This window comes from Pseudophryne corroboree, chromosome 5 (assembly GCF_028390025.1).
Source record: "Pseudophryne corroboree isolate aPseCor3 chromosome 5, aPseCor3.hap2, whole genome shotgun sequence".
Taxonomy (NCBI): Eukaryota; Metazoa; Chordata; class Amphibia; order Anura; family Myobatrachidae; genus Pseudophryne; species Pseudophryne corroboree.
The window spans coordinates 722,307,723-722,330,145 of NC_086448.1; the positions used below are offsets into that span (position 1 = coordinate 722,307,723).

Genomic DNA, 22,423 nt, shown 5'->3' on the forward strand with positions numbered 1-22,423 from the left:
GGGGAGGGGGGTTAAATTTAGGTACACCCAGGGAGGGTTAGGGTTAGGCTGCAGGGTAGCAAGGGTTAGGGGGTATTGGGTAAGGGTAAGTATACTTACCTAACCCCTGTTGGGATTCTCTCTATCAGGATATGGCGGTCAGTTTTCTGACCACCGGCATCCAGACTGCCGGCACAGCGTATCACACCTTCCCCCCCACTCTCTGCTGTCAATCACTACTGCTGTGCCTGTCAATGTATATGACAGAGAGCAGCAGCATCAAGGCGCTTCAGTGTCGATCCCCCACTGCTGCTGTAGATAGGATTTTTTTTCCTGCTACAACAGCCTTCTAGTAGCCGAGGCCCCACTGCAGCTTCCCCTGGCACAGATAGGAAAGGTTTCCCATTCCTTTTTAAAAGCTTCTTTTACCTCCCCCTTCTCCAATCTTTGCACCTTTCTGTCCTCTCTGAGCTCTTTCCTTAACAGCTTCATCCCCTATTCCATCACACCACCTCCCACCTGATCCCTCTGTGTACCGCTACTTTCACTCCTTCCCCGACTGTCCACACCAGGCTACACCTTTCTGTGTCTGTCTCCCTGATTCTCGTACTGTGGGCATTATATGTATAAGGGGCACTACTACTGTGATTGCTGTGATAAATGCAGCAGGAGGCACCTATTACATGCAGACACCTCCTGTTGCACTAGTGATCCAAGCTGCGTCCTAGGACACAGCAATGTATGAAAGAACCCACCATGGTGCCGTGCAAGCCACCCGTCACAGATGCCAGGAAATCTCCATCCTATGATGAAGATCCCTGGCATCTTCCCACCCCCTAAATGGTGGAGACACGCCTCAGTTTTTACCAAACGGAGCCAATCGCCGCCCCCACCCCCGAAACAGCATCAGACTGTCAATCAATGACAGTCTGATGCCAGACTGCGTCCTAAGCCGCAGGACCCGTTTGCACACACGCAGAACTGGTCCTACTGAAAATCGGTACTTTGCACCAATTGTCACTTGTATGACCTCCTATGTGCGGCGTTACGTGTATAAGATTGTGTTACTGTGTGGTGTCATTTGAATTGGGGGTATTACTGTGTGGCCATGCTCCTTCCTTGCGAGACAACACTTTTTTTGTGGCACGCGCCTTTGAAGCGTGCTGTTCCTTTACAAAGTATGGGACAGAGGGCGCAAATTTACAGTTTGCAGGTAGGCGGCAAACACCCTAGCACAGACCTTGTATCTCAGACTGTCACTTTGCTCTTCCACCTCCTATTATCAGCATCGCTTGGTGACATCTGTCCATGTCAGGATTAATTTGTGTAGTCACTCAGCTTCCTTGTTTTATATGGCTTTACCTATACTTATATTGCAGGTACAGCAAGAAATGGTGTCACCATTATACACACAGTATTAATTGAGCTCACTGTGGGTGCATCACTTGTCATGTCAGATGTCACTGGCTTGGGGGTGGGCTGCCTAATAATTTTAGTCCATTTTATTCTGTGTTTGAAAAATATGAAAAAGTCAAATGTTGTTAATTCAGGAGACTGACACTTATCAGAATTATAATCTGGAGTAGGGAGGTTTATGTGTGTATATTGAGGCCGCTGCACAGTTGGAAGTAAAATGGGAAAAAACTGCAAAAGAAATGTACTTGCAAAAAAAGCGTATTTCTGCATATAAGGCACACACGAGATGAGCACACAGCGGGACCCGTGCGTCTTAGATCCACCAGTGACTTGATAAGTAAGATCCCACTTTTGTATCCAGTCACTGCTCTCTCATCAGAAGACACCACAACCCTGCAATTGGTGTCTCTCCGACGACAGAAGCAGCATGCACTTTGCAGTTCAGGTGCGAAAGTATCACTCTCACTTTGTGTCCTATCCTATACTTGTGCACACAAGTAAGAGAAACAGCAGAAGGTATGCACCGCTCACCCTGCAAAAAGAACACATATGATATCCCATCACACAGGATGCCGGCTGTCACTATACTGACAGTGGCATCCTGTCTGCTGGAATCCCGGCAGCAAGTCCCCTCGTGGGCTCGCTGCGCTCTCCACGCATTCGCTCGCCACAGGTTCTGTTGCCACTCGGTTCCCACCAACTGTGTGGGAATACCGAGCATTTGTCAGGATTCTGGTCGTCGGTATTCCACTGGCTGTTGAGATTCCGGCGACGGTCTCCTGAACGCCGTGACCCCAACAGCCGGTATATTAACTGCATCCCCTGCAAAATTCCCTCTCTGCCAATCTGTCTTTGCTGTTATATTCACCAGAGGGGGTTCTGAGTGCGCTCATTTGACATCAATGCATATGACACATGTACACAGTAGCTACTCACTATCCCCTTTCTGGGGGTCTCTTTTCAAACTGCACTTCTTTGAGCAAAGTCGAAAACATTGTAACCAGCATCCTTGACTAGATACAATTTACAATCACTGTTTCAATCTGCCTGTAGTGTTCTTGAACTCACTGAGAGGCACAAATAGACACATTGGGAGTAATTCAGGCTGCATCACGGTAGCGATCGCAGTCTGAATTACTTTGTTGCGTGCGCCCCCCGGGAGCCCAGTGAGATGCTATCAGCACACGCACACAAATAATGTGCGTGAGTGTATGCAAACACACAATGCCGCACCAGTGTATATAGATTTTCTATTTGTTTCTTCTAACAAATGTATACGGTACATTAATATGTAGTGCATCTTTATTGCTGCTTTTAGTACTATAGCTTTCACCTGCCACTGCAGGACACACCCCTGAGTGGCAATGAACACACCCATAGGCGGAGCTAGACACACCCTTTGGGCGGAGCATGACACAACGCTGTAACAGCGCGCCATACTGCTACCACCTGGAATCTCCCTGAAACTAGTTTTCAAAAGTAGGCAAGTATGGTGTCATGCTCGTTGCCAGGGTAATGCTTGTTGCCAGGGGTGTGTAATGCCTGGGGTGCCAGAGGTGTGTAATACCAGGCCAGGGGTGTGCAATGCCAGGGGTGCCATGGGTTTGTAATGCCAGGCCAGGGGTGCTAGGGGTGTTTAATGCCTGCAGTGCCAGGGGTGTGTAATGCCAGATGTGGCAGTGGTGTGTAATGCCAGGGGTGTGTCATGCCAGGGGTGCCAGGCATGTGTAATGCCAGGGGGGGTGTAATGCCAGGACAGGAGGTGTATAATGCTTGTTGTCAGAGCTGTGTACAGTGCCCCACAGCCCGCTGCTCCTCTTCTCCCCTGCCTCCCTGTCACAGTTCTCCACTCGGGGAGCGGAGTTTAGCAAAAGGACACGTTGCATCGTGACATCACAACGCAAATGCGTCATTCCGTGAAACTTCACCCCCGAGCAGAGTACTAATGACAGGGAGGCAGGGGAGCAGTTACAGGACATTGAAAAGTGCTGCGACGGGCGCCCCGTGCGATTGCACGGCTGGCCCGATGCCAAAAACGGCATTGGTCAGTGGTGCATGCATACTTGTCTGCTCTCCCGGAATGGCCAGGAGGCTCCCGAAAATCAGAAAGCACTCTCGGCCTCCCGGGAAAGAGGTCAAGTCTCCTGGAGCTGGCACACACTTGTCCGCACCCCCCTGCCTACCCGCCCGAAGCCGTACACTCCACGTTGCAGCCGTCTGCTTACCCGTTCAGTGGGTGGGGCAATGACGTGATTCATGCTAAATCGCGTCATCATAGCCCTGTCCCCCACTTATTACAGCCTGTAATCTGTGGGTTATATAGCGGTGGGTGGGGCTGCGATAACATGATCACACCTCTACGTCCCCCGCCCTGTCCACATATGCTAAAGCTCAGAGCCGGCCCCAGGCATAGGCAAACTAGGCAAATGCCCAGGGCATTTGGAATACCTAGGGGCACAAGCAGCTTCTGCTGATTAAAATGATATGCAGCATGCGTATATTCTGTGTGTGACTGCGGCTCTATCTGCATACGAAATACATTAGTAATGTGCGGCATTATGTGCATAAGGCATCATATTGGTTAGGGCCAACTCTGCTAAAGCCACCCCAGTTGTGCCGATCTGGCTGGCCCCTAAGTCAGCAAGTATTTGTGCATATGACTATGTGTTGGGTACAATATGTTGAGAATTATAATGTTGACATCATGTCAATATGCATAATGTCGAAGTTGGTCAAGTCAACATTCTTCATGTAGACAGAGATGAAATGTTAACATGTTAGGATGATGATGAATGGTCCTTTGTGGACCAGTGATTACTTACTTGCTCCTGGTGGCATCTTCTGGGTTCTGGCAGTCATGTGACCATCACCTCTGGGTCAGACCTCCCATCCTCTGGCTCACCGGTATTTCTCCAATATCCCAAACCCTAATACTAACCCTCCCTCTAGTTCCTAACCCTAACCTCCCCCTAGTGCCTAACCCTAGTCCTCCCGCCCGCAGCCTAAACCTAATGTCGACCTTCTGACCCTGTTGACATTTCACCTGTCGACATTCTGAGAACACATTGCCTGTCGACACTTTAATAATGCCAACATCATAACATAACATCATTGTTGACCTTTAGACTACTTCCCTGTAAATATATATTTTTACGTATAACGTATTAACATATAGGGATGCGTTTAATGTGCTGGCTGTCGGGATCCCAGCAGTCAGAACACTGATGCTGGAATCCTGAAACCCATAAAAATGGCATCCCGATAGGGTCAGGAGACCAAAGCTGGAATTTCGAACGTATGGATAGTGGGCAGGTTAGGGTTAGGGCCGGGGGAGGGTGTGTGTGTTAGGTTTAGACACCACCCAGAGGGTTAGGGTTATGCTTCGGGTGTGGGGCGGTGGTTAGGGTTTAGGCACTAAGGGGGAGGGTGTTATGGTTAGGCTGCGAGAAAGGGGAGATAGGTTTAGGCACCACCGGGAAGAGGTTAGAGTTAAGGCCCATACACACTTGACGATGCACACATCGTTAACGACTTCCCTTGAACTTCCCTTGAACAGCTGAGCAAACGACATGAGCATACACACTACCAACGACCAAAGACCAAAGACCATAGACCATTCATCGTTGAAGCATCCAAGCTGAACAGTTTATTAAAATAATGAGCTGGGAACAGGGCTGGTGAACAGTGGCTTGGTCGTTGGTCGTTGGTCTTTCACACCATACACAATCAACGACGTCTCTGGTCGGTAACAACCATAGTGGAAATTGAGCATACATGCTCCACAGATAAGCGAGGGTCGTTAACGTCCCGCGGGGCCGCGCATCGGTGGTCGTCGGATGCATACACACTTGACGATATAATGAGCGACGTCGTTGATGAGGGCTGAAATGAACGACGTCGTTCATTTTATCGTCAAGTGTGTATGGGCCTTTAGGCACTAAAGGGGAGGTTAGGGTTAGTCTGCGGGAAGGGAGGGTTAGGGGGTAGGGGATAGCTGGAAACATACCTGGCCCCAGTTGGGATTTCACACTTCGTGTCTGCATCCCGTCCGGCGGTCTATCTTAATGAACACGACATATAAGCTTGTGCATTCCAAACTGTACATTCCCAGTCTCTTCTTTATCTTGAAATGCCACCTTTTCTCCACCTTTGCCTCCCCCCTTCCCCCCTGTACTTCCAAAGAGAACCGTACATTTTCTACCTTTTGCTGCTTCTGAAATTCTGCTTGTTTTCCATATGATAGTCACACACCTCCCAACAACTACTCAAGTATATTGTAATCATAGTGACTAGAGTATGCTCTGCCACCATGTGTTATGGAATTAGTATAAAGCTATGCATTGCTTTACAGGTGTAAATAGTGTCAGTTGCACATCAGTGCCAGCTCAGAAGGGTAACAACAGATTAACATCAGAGGCGGAACTACCGCCAGTGCAACCAGTGCGTTGCACTGGGGCCCGCCTCTGTCCAGGGGCCCAAAGCATGTAATGAGTCAAACTGACTCATTACATGCCGCTGTGTGCTGCTGGCAACCACTGCCCGCAGCGCACAGCCGCCCGGAGAGAGGAGCAGCGGTACGGGGAAAGGAGGAGGAGGGAGGGGAAGGAGGGAGCCGCAGCAGCGCTTTGTTACTGGTGGAGGCGCTGCTGCTGCTGCCCCTCTGCTTCACTATAGGCTGTCTTCCGAGAACAGCCTATAGTGAAGCAGAGGGGCAGCAGCAGCAGCGCCTCCACCAATAACACAGCGCTGCTGTGGCTCCCTCCTCCACCTCCCTCCTCCTCCTTCTCTCCAGCCCGGGAATCGTCTGACGCTGCACCGAGGAGCCTGAGCCAGCGGAGAGGGTAAGTATAATTCTTTCTTTCTTTCTTTCTGTCTCTTTCTTTCTGTCAATTTCTTTCTGTCTCTTTCTTTCTTTGTTGGGACTGCCTGCCGCTATGTGTAAAAATTGGGGGACTGCCTGCCGCTATGTGTAAAAAGGGGGAATCTGCCTGCCGCAATGTGTAAAAATGGGGAATCTGCCTGCCACAATGTGTAAAAATGGGGGACTGCCTGCCGCAATGTGTAAAAAGGGGGAATCTGCCTGCCGCTATGTGTAAAAAGGGGGAATCTGCCTGCCGCAATGTGTAAAAATGGGGGACTGCCTGCCGCAATGTGTAAAAAGGGGGAATCTGCCTGCCGCAATGTGTAAAAATGGGGAATCTGCCTGCCGCAATGTGTAAAAACGGGGGACTGCCTGCCGCAATGTGTAAAAAGGGGGGACTGCCTGCCGCTATGTGTAAAAATGGGGAATCTGCCTGCCGCTATGTGTAAAAAGGGGGAATCTGCCTGCCGTAATGTGTAAAAAGGGGGACGCTGTCTGCCGTAATGTGTAACAAGGGCACGCTGTCTACCGTAATGTGTAAAAAGGGGACGCTGACTGCCGTTATGTGTAAAAAGTGCACGCTGTCTGCTGTAATGTGTAAAAAGGGGGACGCTGTCTGCCATTATGTGTAAAAAGTGTACGCTGTCTGCCGCAATGTTTAACAAGGTCACGCTGTCTGCCGTTATGTGTAAAAAGGGGACGCTGTCTGCCGTTATGTGTAAAAAGTGCACGCTGTCTGCCGTAATGTGTAAAAAGGGGGACGCTGTCTGCCGAAATGTGTAAAAATGGGGACGCTGTCTGCCGTAATGTGTAAAAAGGGGACGCTGTCTGCCGTAATGTGTAAAAAGAGGAATCTGTCCGCTGTAAGGTGTAAAAGGGTCTACTGTGCGGCGTAATTTGAAGAATGGAGACTACTGTGCATCGTTTTATGAATTGGTATTATTTTGTGGCCACACCCCTTCCCCACGAAGCCACGCCACTATGTATTTTTGCGCACTGCCCCTGTTTTGCATGCAGGGGTGGGGCTCCGATGCCGTTTCTTGCACACAGTGCTAAAATGTCTAGTTACGGCACTGTTGCTAGGTATCCATTTCTCTGGCCCTGAGCAGGTCCCCCTCACCAGATCCTCTCCAGGGATGAGGGGGTGGACGTGGATGGGATGTGTGGGGGGGCAAAGCATTTTGTCGCACCTGGGCCCACCGCTCGCTAGTTCCGCCACTGATTAACATCACTGTGAATATAATAAATGCTGTGTTCATTGAATACCCCTCAGTACTGTCTTGGATCATCAAGGTTGCGCTGCTGGCTACTGGAGACCAGAAGTAACTAAGGATTAGTTTACTAAAGGAGATTTTCCTTGTGGAATTAGATTTAGTTGTTGAGAATTGTTTATGGACATAAAGGTTTTTTTCTTTTAATTAAAAGGAGATTTGTTCACAAAGGACATACATGATTGTGAAGCCACACAGAGGAAAATTGAGTTACAATTACAGTTTGCATTATATTTTGTAGTACTGGAGTGATGATGCCTAATTATATCGGTTGTTCACTCAGACCTCCATATACAGCTATATAAATTCCAGTATACTATATCATACCCTCCAACATTTTACACATAAAGGGGGTCATTCCGAGTTGATCGTAGCTGTGCTAAATTTAGCACAGCAACGATCGTAAACTCAGACATGCGGGGGGACGACTAGCACATGGCTAGCCCGCCCCGCATGTCTGTGCCGCCCCCCCCCCCCCCCCCGCATAAATACAAAAGCATCGCACAGCGGCGATGCCTTTGTATTTGACGAGTAACTCCCGGCCAGTGCAGCTCCTGCGGCTGGCCAAGAGTTACTTGTCGCTCCCGCTGGCCGCGTGACACGTCACGCAGCCGCAGCGGCCCGCCACCCCAATGGTCCGGCCACGCCTGCGTTGGCTGGACCGCTCCCCCTAAACGGCGGCTTAACGCTGCCGTTCAGCCCCCTCCCGCCCAGCGACCGCCTCTGTCTCAGAGGCGATCGCTGGGCACTGACAACTGCCATGCGCCGGCGCACTGAGGGACCAGCGCATGCGCAGTTCCGACCCGATCGCTGCACTGCTACAAACTGCAGCGAGCGATCAGGTCGGAAAGACCCCCATAAATTGGTACAAATAAGGAAAGGGGGCGTGGCCACGGGTAAAGGGGGCATGGTCATGCCCCTTTTCCTATACTTTCAATGGAAGTTTGGAGAGCCAAAAATCGGTACAGACCATAAAAAAAGACACTGTACCTGCTAAAAAGGTGCAGCTGGAGAGTATGCTATATATCAAAGCTCCACTATCACCTAGTAAAACCCTCTTTGCATCTGTTTTTCTCTGAACCCTCCATTGTCTTTAAGCTCTGGCTGAAAACCTGAAGTGAGCAGGTTTAAGAGGAGCGTGAGTGGGAGGAGCCATCACAAGCAGCAATGGGGGTCATTCCGAGTTGATTGCTCGCTAGCTAGTTTTAGCAGCCGTGCAAACGCTATGCAGCCGCCCACTGGGGAGTGTATTTTAGCTTAGCAGAAGTGTGAACGCATGTGCAGCAGAGCTCTGCAAAAACAGTTTGTGCAGTTTCAGAGTAGCTCTGACCCTACTCAGCGCTTGCAATTACTTCAGCCTATTCGAGCCCTGATTTGACGTCATACACCCGCCCAGCGAACGCCCAGCCACGCCTGCATTTTTTCAGACACGCCTAAGTTTTTGCAAACACTCCCTGAAAACGGTCAGTTGACACCCAGAAACGTCCCCTTCCTGTCAATCTTCTTGCGGCCATCAGTGCGAAGGAAAACTTCGCTAGAACCTGTGCACAACCACAAAGAGCTTTGTACCCATACATCACGCATGCGCATTGCGGAGCATACGCATGCGCATAAATGCCGTTTTTTCATCTGATCGCTGCGCTGCGAAAATCGGCTGCGAGCGATCAACTCGGAATGACCCCCAATATACAGTAGTTTGTGATTGGTGCTTCCGCTCACATACTTCCTCTACTGCCTTTTTAGGTTAAAAAGAAAGGATGTGCCCTTCCTGTTTTACAGAAATGAATGAACCATGGGAAAAAGAGCTTTGTGGAGACATCCATAGCTCCACAGCTATGGCAAGAAGAGGCATCTTAATACCATTCTTTTACATAAGTATTATCACAGCTTTAAATAATAAACACATACAGTACATTGTTATTTATATACTAGCACTCTAGTCTGATGAGATAGCTTTATGGTCTAAAGTGCGGGGCATGTATGTCCTTTTAGAGTTATTCATGATATGTAACATGTTCAGCCATGATTACTTTCTCAGCCCCCATATTATCAGTATTCTAGGACCAAAAAATATACCTTAATGCCAAAGCTATCAGATCCAATGTAGTCACTCGTTGGTCTCTTTTAAAAGAAACACCTCGGGAGTCAGCAATTTGCAGCAATGTTTTGGGATTTATTTCCCTTTGTCAGGCTTCATACATGCAGTGCATCCGGAAAGTATTCACAGTGCTTCCCTTTTTCCACATTTTGTTATGTTACAGCCTTATTCCAAAACGGAATGAATTGATCTTTTCCCTCAAAATTCTACACACAATACCCCATATTAACAACGTGGAAAAAGTTTTTTTGAGATTTTGCCAAATTTATTAAAAATAAAAAAACGTAAGAAATCACATGTACAATCGGATTCAAGTCTGGGCTCTGGCTGGGCCACTCAAGAGTTCACAGAGTTGTCCTGAAGCTACTCCTTTGATATCTTGGCTGTATGCTTAGGGTCCTTGTCCTGCTGAAAGATGAACCGTCGCCCCAGTCTGAGGTCAAGAGCGCACTTGAGCAGGTTTTCCCCCAGGATGTCTCTGTACATAGCTGCATTCATCTTTCCCTCTATCCTGACTAGTCTCCCAGCTCCTGCAGCTAAAAAGCATCCCCACAGCATGATGCTGCCACCACCATGCTTCACTGTAGGATTGGTATTGACCTGGTGATGAGCGGTACCTGGTTTCCTCCAAACATGACGCCTGGCATTCACGCCAAAGAGTTCAATCTTTGTCTCATCTAACCAGAGAATTTTGTTTCTCATGGTCTGAGAGTCCTTCAGGTGCATTTTGGCAAACTCCAGGTAGGCAGCCATGTGCTTTTTACTAAGTAGTGGCTTCCATCTGGCCACTCTACCATACAGGCCTGATTAGTGGATTGCTGCAGAGATGGTTGTCCTTCTGGAAGGTTCTCCTCTCTCCACAGAGTAATGCTGTAGCTCTGACATAGTGACCATCGGGTTCTTAGTCACCTCCCTGACTAGGGCCCTTCTCCCCTGATCGCTCAGTTTAGATGGCCAGCCAGCTCTAGGATGAGTCCTGGTGGTTCCGAACTTCTTCCATTTAAGGATGATGGAAGCCACTGTGCTCATTGGGACCTTCAAAGCAGCAGATATTTTTCTGTACCTTTCCCCAGATTTGTGCATCAAGACAATCTTGTCTCGGAGGTCTACAGACAATTCCTTTGACTTCATACTTGGTTTGTGCCCAGACATGCACTGTCAAGTGTGGGACCTTAAATAGACAGGTGTGTGCAGAGCCGGCCATAGGCATAGGCAAACTAGGCAATTGCCTAGGGCATTTGATATGTCTAGGGGCACCAGCAGCTTCTGCTGATTAAAATGATATGCGGCATGCCTATATTCTGTGTGTAGCATTTCATATGCAGATACAGCCACAGTCTCACACAGTATATAGGCATGCTGCATATCATTTTAATCAGCAGAAGCTGCCTGTGCATCCTAGCCACATAGCAATTCAAATAAGATGCATTTTCATTAAAAAAATGTGCCTGACGTTAGCATTGAAGCAAGATTTATGAGGACACATCTGTATTCAAGCAGAGGCAGAGGTCACAGTATTAGTGGTAGTGTGAGTGTTGTGTGCATGTGAGTAGGTTGGTTGTGCAGTAGTGTTCGGAATATGTGTAAGGAGCATTATGTGTCTCATGTAAAAATGCATTAATAATGTGCAACATACGTGTAAGGGGCACTATGTGTGTTATTATGTGTATAAGGGCATTAATAATGTGTGGCATATGTGTAAGGGACATTATGTGTAAAAGGGCATTAATAAAGGTTGTCATAATGTGTAAGGTGCATTATGTTTATAAGGACATTAATAATGTGTCTCATATGTGTAAGGGGCATTACTGTGTGGCATTATGTGTATAAGGTGCTCTACTATGTGGCGTTGTATATAGAAAGGGCACTACTGTGTCGTCTAATATGAATAAAGAGCAATAGAGTGTGGTGTAATGTGAATAAGGAGCAATTCAGTGTGATGTAATGTGAATAAGGGGCTCTACTGTGAGTAGTAACGTTTATAAGGTAAAGTGATACTACTGTGGGATGTAATATGAATTATGGACACTATCACATGATCAAATGTGAATAAAGTTGCAGTACTGTGTGGCGTAATTGTAATTGGGGTTACTATTGTGTGGCCATGCCCCTTGCCAGCAAAAACGCACCCCTTTTTGGGCTGTGCGCCAAAAGTGCGAACTGTTCCTATTTAAAATATAGGGGATACAAACACCAAAATAAGGACTGCTATGGGTGAGGGATGATGGTGCTGGGAAAGAGGTGCAAGGTCAGAGGCGGAACCAGCGGTGGTGCTAGGGGGCACCAGCCAAAATCTTGCCTAGGGCATCATATTGGCTAGGGCCGGCTCTGGGTGTGTGCCTTTCCAAATCATGTCCAATCAACTGACATTATTATAGGTGGACTCCAATTAAGCTGTAGGAACATCTCAAGGATGATCAGTGGAAACAGGATGGACCTGAGCTCAATTTTGAGCTTCATGGCAAAGGCTGTGAATATTTATGTACATTTGATTTCTTAGTTTTTTTATTTCTAATAAATTTGCAAAAATCTCAAAAAAACTTTTTTCACGTTGTCATTATGGGGTATTGTGTGTAGAATTTTGAGGGGAAAATGAATTTATTCCATTTTAGAAAAAGGATGTAACATAACAAAATGTGGAAAAAGTGAAGCGCTGCGAATACTTCCAGATACACTGTACAACATACATGTAACAAACGTAGCTTATATACACTATCAATGTACATAACGCTGGTCGGCACTAGCTTCCATTGGCCAGCCGGGATGCACTTCCGGAACTCCGTCCTGTGTCCCTCCTCCCGCCGTAGCCTCCGGTCACCATGCCAACCAGATGCTTTACATTAAAAAAAACGAAAAACCTCCACAACAACATATAAAATATAAAAAAAATATAAACGTAGTAAACGTCTATATAAAGCTGAGCACATTTTAGCATAAAAGTAGCAACCTGGTTCTGAAAAAAGAAGCAGCATGTTCACAGAGAAACACAGTATAGCAAAGCATTCTGATACATTGTAACTTGTAACAAATGTCATAGAATGTAACAAATTATAAAAAATATAAGCAGTACAAATGCAATCATCTACAGCAGTGGTTCTCAAACTCGGTCCTCAGGACCCCACACAGTGCATGTTTTGCAGGTAACCCAGCAGGTGCACAGGTGTATTAATTACTCACTGACACATTTTAAAAGGTCCACAGGTGGAGCTAATTATGTCAATTGTGATTCTGTGAGGAGACCTGCAAAACATGCACCGTGTGGGGTCCTGAGGACTGAGTTTGAGAACCTGTGATGTACAGGCATCCTAGAGAGAGCCTATGACAGGGACCCTCACTCACATTCATATGTAGCAAATACAATAGGTCACGATGAAACAAATATATAATTCTTGAAAGAAATAATAAAAGACTAATGCTTTATGCATTCCCAGGGAATAGATGTAAATAACATCACCTGTTGGATTCCAAAGTTATCTATTGAAAGTGAACACATTTGAATTAAGACGGTATCCAGGCTGCAGCACAGATGGTTAAATCAAAATAACTGAGGTACTAAATAAGTCACCTGTGCTGAAACCTGGATATCACTAAAACCTGCAGATTTTGACTATGAGAGATTTTGACTGAGAGATTTCCCTTGAACTGGCAGTAGGAGATTTTGACTAACTTTACCTGAGATTTTGTCTAACTATGCAAGAAATTTTGGCTATGGGAGATTTTGGCTATGGGAGAGTTTGACTATCTCATTTAAATAAGGGGATGAGTGGGGGAGTGTCTTATATAGGACGATTTTACAGGGTGGCTGGTATTTAAATAGCTAAAAGTTTTAAAAAAAATTGTGTGGGGTCCTACCTCCTATGTATAACCAGCCTCGAGCTCTTTGAGCCGGTCCTGGTTGTTAAAATACAGAGAAACAAATGAGTAGGGTTCCCCCACATTTAGACAACCAGTACCGGGCTCTGCGTCCGGTCCTGGTTTAAAAAATACGGGGGACAAAAGACATAGGGGTCACCCGTATTTTTAAAACCAGCACCGAGCTCCACTAGCCAGGGAGATAATGCCACAGCCGGGAGACACTTTTATATTGGTCCCTGCGGCCGTGCCATTACCCCCCAACTAGTCACCCCTGGCCGGGGTACACTGGAGGAGTGAGGACCCCTTAAATCAAGGGGTCCCCCACTCCAGCCACCCAAGGGCCAGGGGTAAAGCCCGAGGCTGTCCCCCCCATCCGTGGGCGGTGGATGGGAGGCTGATAGCCTTTCAAAATGACATAAAAATAATATTGTCTTTTGCTGTGGAACTACAAGTACCAGCAAGCTTCCCCCGCATGCTGGTACTTGGAGAACCACAAGTACCAGCATGTGGGGAAATAACGGGCCCGCTGGTACCTGTAGTTCCACAACAAAAGAAATACCCAAATAAAAACACAACTCACACACCGTGAAAGTAAAACTTTATTTAAACACACTTACACACTCACACATACTTACCTACATCCCACGCCGCCAATCACGTCCCCTTGTCCAGTAGAATACAATAGGGGTACCTGTAAAAAAAAAAAAGGATCCCCTTTTTACACATTACGGCAGACAGCGTCCCCCTTATTACACATTACGGCAGACAGCGTCCCCATTTTACACATTACGGCAGCCAGCGTCCCCATTTTACACATTACGGCAGCCAGCATTTCCTTTTTACACATTACGGCAGACAGCATCCCCTTTTTACACATTACGACAGCCAGCGCCCCCCATTTTACACATTACAGCAGACAGCACTTATTACCCCTCCCCCCCATTTTGAACAACAGCTCTGCACAGCAGCACATGATTTCTAAATATCCCCCCCACTATGTGCTATGTACTATGTGCACTGCTGGCAGTTGGAGCACGGGCTGAGAGCAGGTTGAAGAGAGGAGGGCTGGGGATGGGAAGTGTGCATATTTTTCCATCCCTGGTAGCCCCCCCTGACAGTATGTGCGCCGCGGCCCCCCCTGACCTGACAGGATGTCCGCCGCTGCCCCCCCCCCGACCTGACAGTATGTCCGCCGCTGCTCCCCCCCGTGACCTGACAGTATGTGCGTCGCTGCTCCCCCCGTGACCTGACAGTATGTGCGCCGCTGCTCCTTCTCTCCCCCCCACTGACAGAACAGCACCTTCTCTCCCCCCCACAGACAGAACAGCACCTTCTCCCCCCCCCCACTGACAGAACAGCACCTTCTTCCCCCACCACTGACAGAACCAGAGCCGGCCCTAGCCAATTTGATGCCCTAGGCAAAATTTTGTCTGGTGCCCCCTAGCACCGCCGCTGGTTCTGCATCTGACCCAGCCACACTTAGGCAGTGGGGCCCACCGGGGAGGGGTACACTGTGGGCCAGATCAACCCTACATAATGGCACACAGTGATGCCCATAATACACATAATTCCACATAGCAATGCACCTTACACATATGCCCCACATTAGTAATGCTAGTAGCTTTTTTAATAAAACTTTGTTTTGCTTGCTGGCGTGCTTGCAGTCAGTGTGTGCGCCCATGCAGCTCCCTGGATCCGTGACTGCGTTTTGTGAGATGGGGGTAGCAGAGTGGGTGCGTGCTTGCGCTCACACCCGTTAAAGGGGCACCCATACAAGGGATGTGACATCACAGGGTATGCCATAATGGCAGGGGAATTTTACGGCATGGACTGACTAGGAAATAAAGTGTGAGGAGAACACTGTTATGTCCCTGCAGACACGGAAGTGTCTAGTTCCCCTTCCGTAAATGTTAGCCAGTGACATCACAGGACATGTGACCAGACCATGTGACGGTCCGTTTTTCAACAGGGTAGCATCTAGTTTCCCTTCGTGGAGAGGACCTTTCCCATAAGACATGTCACAAACTATTTGGAATAGTAACCTGTGGCGAGCGGAGCGGAGCGGAGCGAGACACCGAGCCCGAAGCGTGGCGAGCGAAGCGAGCCCGTGAGGGTCCATTGGTGCATAGACAAAAACAAATAACCTATCTGAACAGCGGGGAACAAAAATTTACATAAACAGAAGGGGAAATAGAGGGTTTATAATAAATAATCTAGTTCCTCTTCAGTTACTGAAACAGAGGGGGATCTAGTCTCCACTTTGATAGTGTCTAGTTCCCCTTCCGTAAAAACGTACATAAACAGAAGAGGAAATAGAAGGCTCATACTAAATAGTCTAGTTCCTCTTCAGTTACTGAAACAGAGGGGGATCTAGTCTCTACCCTGCAGACACCTGGGGTTTGCACAGGGATAAGAGACACACGATGGCAGGGTACACCTCCCCCCTGTGCACAAGCAGTATAGGTGATGTCAGATTTATGTGAAGCAGTCTTCCAAATACACAGCAAAGAAAGAAGGGCACAACAAAGTGACCCCCTGGCGCTGATTGGTAATTTACAATTAATGCATATATATGTCTTATAGTGTTTTTTAACTCTTTCCAATTCGTTTTTTTATTTCGTTTTTTTTAATGGATAATCTAAAAGCAGCTCACTGTAAGTATGGGGGCTTCTCTCCCCCCTTCCCACATTACTCTTAGAAAAAAAGAAAAAAGAACAGAAAGCGCTAATAGATTCCTTATTAAAAACTTTTATTTTTATTTGTATTTTGCTTTTTTAGTTAATAATATATTGTTCCTTATATTACCTATATATCAGAATACACATTACAGAATTTCACTTTATACGATATTCTAAAAAATCTGGCCAGCTTAAAAACAATAACACATTCACAATTAGATACTCTGCTCAGTGCAATAAAATAAACAATTAGATACAAATGGATCCCACTGTTACAAGGTAACCATGCTCCTGATTGATATATATTTCCTTATTCAGATTAAGCTTAAAGCTTTTCAGGTTTTGCAGCTGTGTTTAGAAACAATTTTGACACAGTTTCTCATGCAGAATGTAGAATAATAAACACAAGTCCACGCACTTATGGATTCAATGATGTTAACTTTCAAATGGATTGAACCATATAGTGATTTCAGTAGCTGTTCCTTTTCATTTAGAAGGTATAGATGATTTAATATACAGCAGCAATAAATTGAATACTTGTGATTTAGCGTGTATAAGCCGGGATGTAACCTTCATTAAAAGCAAAAGGGTTTTTACAGCTCAGCTGGTGGTTTTAAGCTGATTAGATGTATAGCATTAGCCACTTGATAGCTTTTAAATTAGCAAATGAACATGTGGTCTTTTTACTCCAAACGGTAATAGAGATTTTTTTCTGCACCTCAGCTGGTATCATAACATGGCCATGTTGTGTGAGAATAATTACCACATAACCTCCTGGGTTCAGATCCTTTTTGCTCCCGGCTCTGGTGCCCAAATGCCTGTATGAGAGCCTTATCCGGAGGAATCCTGAGGAAGCCGCCGAGCGTTGTAGGCGGAGAAACGCGTCTTATTTGTTCCTATTTACCTACGAGGACTACACCACAGATCTGCCTCATTGCGCTGGGTAACATCCAAGGACCTCCGGATAAGGCTCTCATACAGGCATTTGGGCACCAGAGCCGGGAGCGAAAAGGATCTGAACCCAGGAGGTTATGTGGTAATTATTCTCACACAACATGGCCATGTTATGATACCAGCTGAGGTGCAGAAAAAATCTCTATTACCGTTTGGAGTAAAAAGACCACATGTTCATTTGCTAATTTAAAAGCTATCAAGTGGCTGATGCTATACATCTAATCAGTTTAAAACCACCAGCTGAGCTCTAAAAACCCTTTTGCTTTTAAGGAAGGTTACATCCCGGCTTATACACGCTAAATCACAAGTATTCAATTTATTGCTGCTGTATATTAAATCATCTATACCTTCTAAATGAAAAGGAACAGCTACTGAAATCACTATATGGTTCAATCCATTTGAAAGTTAACATCATTGAATCCATAAGTGCGTGGACTTGTGTTTATTATTCTACATTCTGCATGAGAAACTGTGTCAAAATTGTTTCTAAACACAGCTGCAAAACCTGAAAAGCTTTAAGCTTAATCTGAATAAGGAAATATATATCAATCAGGAGCATGGTTACCTTGTAACAGTGGGATCCATTTGTATCTAATTGTTTATTTTATTGCACTGAGCAGAGTATCTAATTGTGAATGTGTTATTGTTTTTAAGGTGGCCAGATTTTTTAGAATATCGTATAAAGTGAAATTCTGTAATGTGTATTCTGATATATAGGTAATATAAGGAGCAATATATTATTAACTAAAAAAGCAAAATACAAATAAAAATAAAAGTTTTTAATAAGGAATCTATTAGCGCTTTCTGTTCTTTTTTCTTTTTTTCCAAATACACATGGCAGTGGCGCACCCAGGGGGGGTTCCGAGCACCCAGAAACCCCCCCTCCACAAATTTTTTTTTTTTTTTTTTTAATAGCTGCATGAGTATTATTTATGGCTGTCTAGCGTCCTCTGCAGCCTGCTGTCTTCCTGGTGGCACTTGTAAGTGCAATAAAAGTTTACTTTGTTTTAATTATAGTACATATATATCCATGTGCATACATATATACACATGTATATACATACATACATATAAACACACACACACATGATAGATAGATATATATATATATATATACATACATGTGTATATATATGTGTACTGTACACACATATATATATATATATATATATATATATGCATGTTTAATATGCTATATATGTATGTGTGTGTGTGTGTGTGTGTATATATATATATATATATATATAGATATATATATACATGTATATATATATATATGTGTGTGTGTGTAGATATATGTACAGTATATATATATATATACACACACACACACACAGACACACTAGTTTTACGGACCCAGCATATACTGGGTCACCTCAGTCCCCACCCCCGTGATTGGCTCCGCCCAGTTCTGGAAACCCCCCCATGCAAATCCTGCGTTTGCCACTGCATGTGGTATCATAAGGAGCCATCCAATAATAACCTTATATAGTCAGTGAAAATGTCACAGGTCCAGGCATTGCAGTTATTGGGCTTCTGCTGTCTGTCTGAGTTCTCACAAGTCAGGGGCATTCAAGCATGTCAGAGGGAGTTTTAAGAACTTTAAGGGAGAGTGTGCATTTTTTTTAATAAATGTAAACAGCAGTGTATACAAGTACTGATTGAATACATTTGGAAAGTAACAGTTAGTTTGCAGACTGTCCCTTACCAGCATGAGATACTGCAGGGACATGCTTGGATGGCCCTAGACATGCTTGGATGCCCTAGGCAAATGCCTAGCCTGCCTATAGCTAAGGCCGGCTCTGGACAGAACAGCACCTTCTCTCCCCCCCCCCCCCACTGACAGAACAGCACCTTCTCTCCCCCCCCACTGACAGAGCAGCACCTTCTCCCCCCCCCACTGACAGAACAGCACCTTCTCCCCCCCACTGACATAACAGCACCTCCCCCCCCCCCCCTCACTGACAGAACAGCACCTTCTCCCCCCCCCCCACTGACAGAACAGCACCTTCTCTCCCCCCCCCCCACTGACAGAACAGCACCTTCTCTCCCCCCCCTCCCCATTGATCATGCTCTCCCATAACAGCAAGCAGCACCCCTCCCCCCCTCACAGGACGTCAGCCAGAGGAGCTGCTACCCTGAGCTCCGGTCCACTGTGACACTATGTGCGCTGCGCCTCCCCCCCCCCCCCTTCCCCGGCCGGACACTACAGAGTAGCCACTCCTCCACTTCAGAGCGGCCCCATTACTCCCCCTACGTCGCAGTGGTGTGCGGTGAGGTCAGTGGCTGGTGAGGCACTGCGGCCATAATGTCCGCCGAATCCTACTGATCACCCCTACCGCCGCCGAGCCAATTCCCGCCACTGCCCCTGAGCCCACAAATACGAATCAATAGACCATCGGTCAAACACGGGTATTATTTAACAGAAGTCTGTAATTTACTAAGAATTTGTATTCTCAATCACTGCCGACATTAGCCGAACACTGCCGGGAAAGCATAGAATTCGTAAAAAAATGGATCTTTCAAAGAGACCTGCTTATTGCTGGCGTTTTGTGATAGTCATGCATGCAGTGGCGGATTTAGGGGGGGGGGCACCAAGGCACGTGCCCCCCCTGTCATTTTTAGTGCAGACTGACATGCGGACGAGCGTCCGCATGTCAGTCTGCGGTCTCGTTTCCTCCCCTGCTGTTAGGAGGAACACGGAGGGCACAGTGCGCGCCTCTCCTGTGTCCCTCCTGGGTCTCCGGCGGCCGCTGGTCTCATAAAGGAAGTGCCGTTCGTGAGCACTTCCTTTATTACAGTGACCCGCGGCCGCCGGAGACACAGGAGGGACACAGGAGAGGCGTGCACTGTGCCCTCCGTGTCCCTCCTAACAGCAGGGGAGCGGGGGGAGCAGCGGCAGCGGCGGAGGAAGGGGGGGGGGAGGACGCACTGGGGGCATATTTGGCAGGGAGGGGGGGGGGGAATATCTGGCACTGGGGACATATATGGCACTGGGGGGAATATCTGGCACTGGGGGCATATATGGCACTGGGGGGGAATATCTGGCACTGGGGGCATATGTGGCACTGGGGGGGGATATCTGGCACTGGGGGCATATGTGGCACTGGGGGGGAATATCTGGCACTGGGGCATATGTGGCACTGGGGGCATATATAGCACTGGGGGGGGGGGCGATATCTGGCACTGGGGGCATATGTGGCACTGTCGGGGAATATCTGGCACTGGGGGTATATGTGTACCTGGCACACATGGGGGGGGGGCTATATTTGGCACTGGGGGCATGTGAGTACCTGGCACCGTGGGGGAATATCTGGCACTGGGGACATATGTGGCACTGGGAGCACAGCCCTAGCAACAAGGACTACCTCCTAGCAACGAGCATGACACCCAGTGCATGAAACCCCTGGCAACGAGCATGACACCCAGTGCATGAAACCCCTGGCAACGAGCATGACACCCAGTGCATGAAACCCCTGGCAACGAGCATGACACCCTGAGCATGAAAACCCCTGGCACCGTGCATGGAACCAAGAGCATGAAACCCCTGGCAACGAGCATGACACCCAGTGCATGAAACCCCTGACAACGAGCAGGTATTTGAAAAGTAATTAGAAGCCTTACTGTAGGACTTAATGTGTAATGGGCATTACGGTGTGTGGCATAATGTATCACGGACATTGCGGTGTGTGTCATAATGTGTCACAGGCATTACGGTGTATGGTATACTATATCGCTGGCATTGTGATATGTGGTATAATGTCTCAGGGTCATTGCAGTGTGTGGCATAATGTATCACGGACATTGCGGTGTGTGTCATAATGTGTCAGGCATTACGGTGTGTGGTATACTATATCACGGGCATTGTGGTATGTGGTATAATGTCTCAGGGTCATTGCAGTGTGGCATAATATATAACGGGCATTGCGGTGTGTGGCATAGGGTATAAAGGCATTGCGGAATGTGTCACAGGCATTACGGTGTATGGTATACTATATCACGGGCATTGTGGTATAATGTCTCAAGGTCATTGCAGTGTGTGGCATAATGTGTCACAGACATTGTATGTGCTATAATGTATCAGGGGCAGTGCAGTGTGTAGCATAATGTATAACGGGCATTGCGATTCCTGTCATAATGTGTCACAGGCATTACGGTGTGTGGCATAATGTGTCTGGGGCATTACAGTGTGTGCATATTGTGTCATGTGCATTATTGTGTGTGGAATAATGTCTAAGGGCCATTGCAGTATGTGGAATAATGTATACTGGGCATTACTATAAGGAGGAAAAATGACAAATAATGTAAGGGGCATGAATCAGGATTATTTTTCTTTCCTGTGGTGGCCAACGTCTGGGCGTGCAGGTTGCAAAACTGGGGTATAAGGTAGTCTTTTCCTGCAATACCACACCCATTCAAACGAAGCCACGCCCATTCCAACAAAGCCACGCCCCTTATGGTGCCCCCCCTGTAATTTTTTTCTGGATCCGCCCCTGCATGCATGGATCAGTGAGATCCGTGAATGGTTATCTTTGGAAAAGGGTGTGAATGGGTTAAAAAAAATTAAAAAAAAATGCGTGAGGTCCCCCCTCCTAAGTATAACCAGCCTCGGGCTCTTTGAGCCAGTCCTGGCTGTTTAAATACTGGGGGGAAAATTGAACAGGGGTACCCCGTATTTAGACAACCAGCACCGGGCTCTGCGTCCGGTCCTGGCTCCAAAAATACAGGGGACAAAAGATGTAGGAGTCCCCCGTATTTTTAAAACCAGCACTGGGCTCCACTAGCCAGAGAGATAATGCCACAGCCGGGGGACACTTTTATATTGGTCCCTGCGGCCGTGGCATTACCCCCCCAACTAGTCACCCCTGGCCGGGGTTCCCTGGATGAGTGGTGACCCCTTAAATCAAGGGGTCCCCCCCTCCAGGCACCCAAGGGTCAGGGGTGAAGCCCGAGGCTGTCCCGAGCACCCTGGGCGGTGGGTGCCAGGCTGATAGTCATAAATGTGCAAAAATAGAATATTGTTTTTTGTTGTGGAACTACAAGGCCCAGCAAGCCTGCCCCGCTTGCTGGTACTTGGATAACCACAACTACCAGCATGCGGGGAAATAATGAGCTCGCTGGTACCTGTAGTTCCACAACAAAAAAATACCCAAATAAAAACACAACACACACACCGTGACAGTAAAATTTTATTAACACACACTTACACACTCACACATACTTACCTAAATCCCACGCCGGTCACGTCCACTTGTCCAGTAGAATCCAATAGGGGTACCTGTAAAAATGAGAGAGAGATTACTTACCTACA

At 47.1% G+C, this 22,423-nt stretch overlaps 1 long non-coding RNA gene across 1 annotated transcript in view; it reads left to right on the plus strand.

The window, feature by feature from the left end:
• Window positions 1-15,599: 15,599 nt before the first annotated feature.
• LOC134929368 (uncharacterized) overlaps window positions 15,600-22,423 on the plus strand; it is a 55,487-nt gene continuing 48,663 nt past the window's right edge. The window contains exon 1 of the long non-coding RNA XR_010178512.1: window positions 15,600-16,028. This is a non-coding gene — a long non-coding RNA (uncharacterized LOC134929368). The remainder of the gene's footprint in view (window positions 16,029-22,423) is intronic.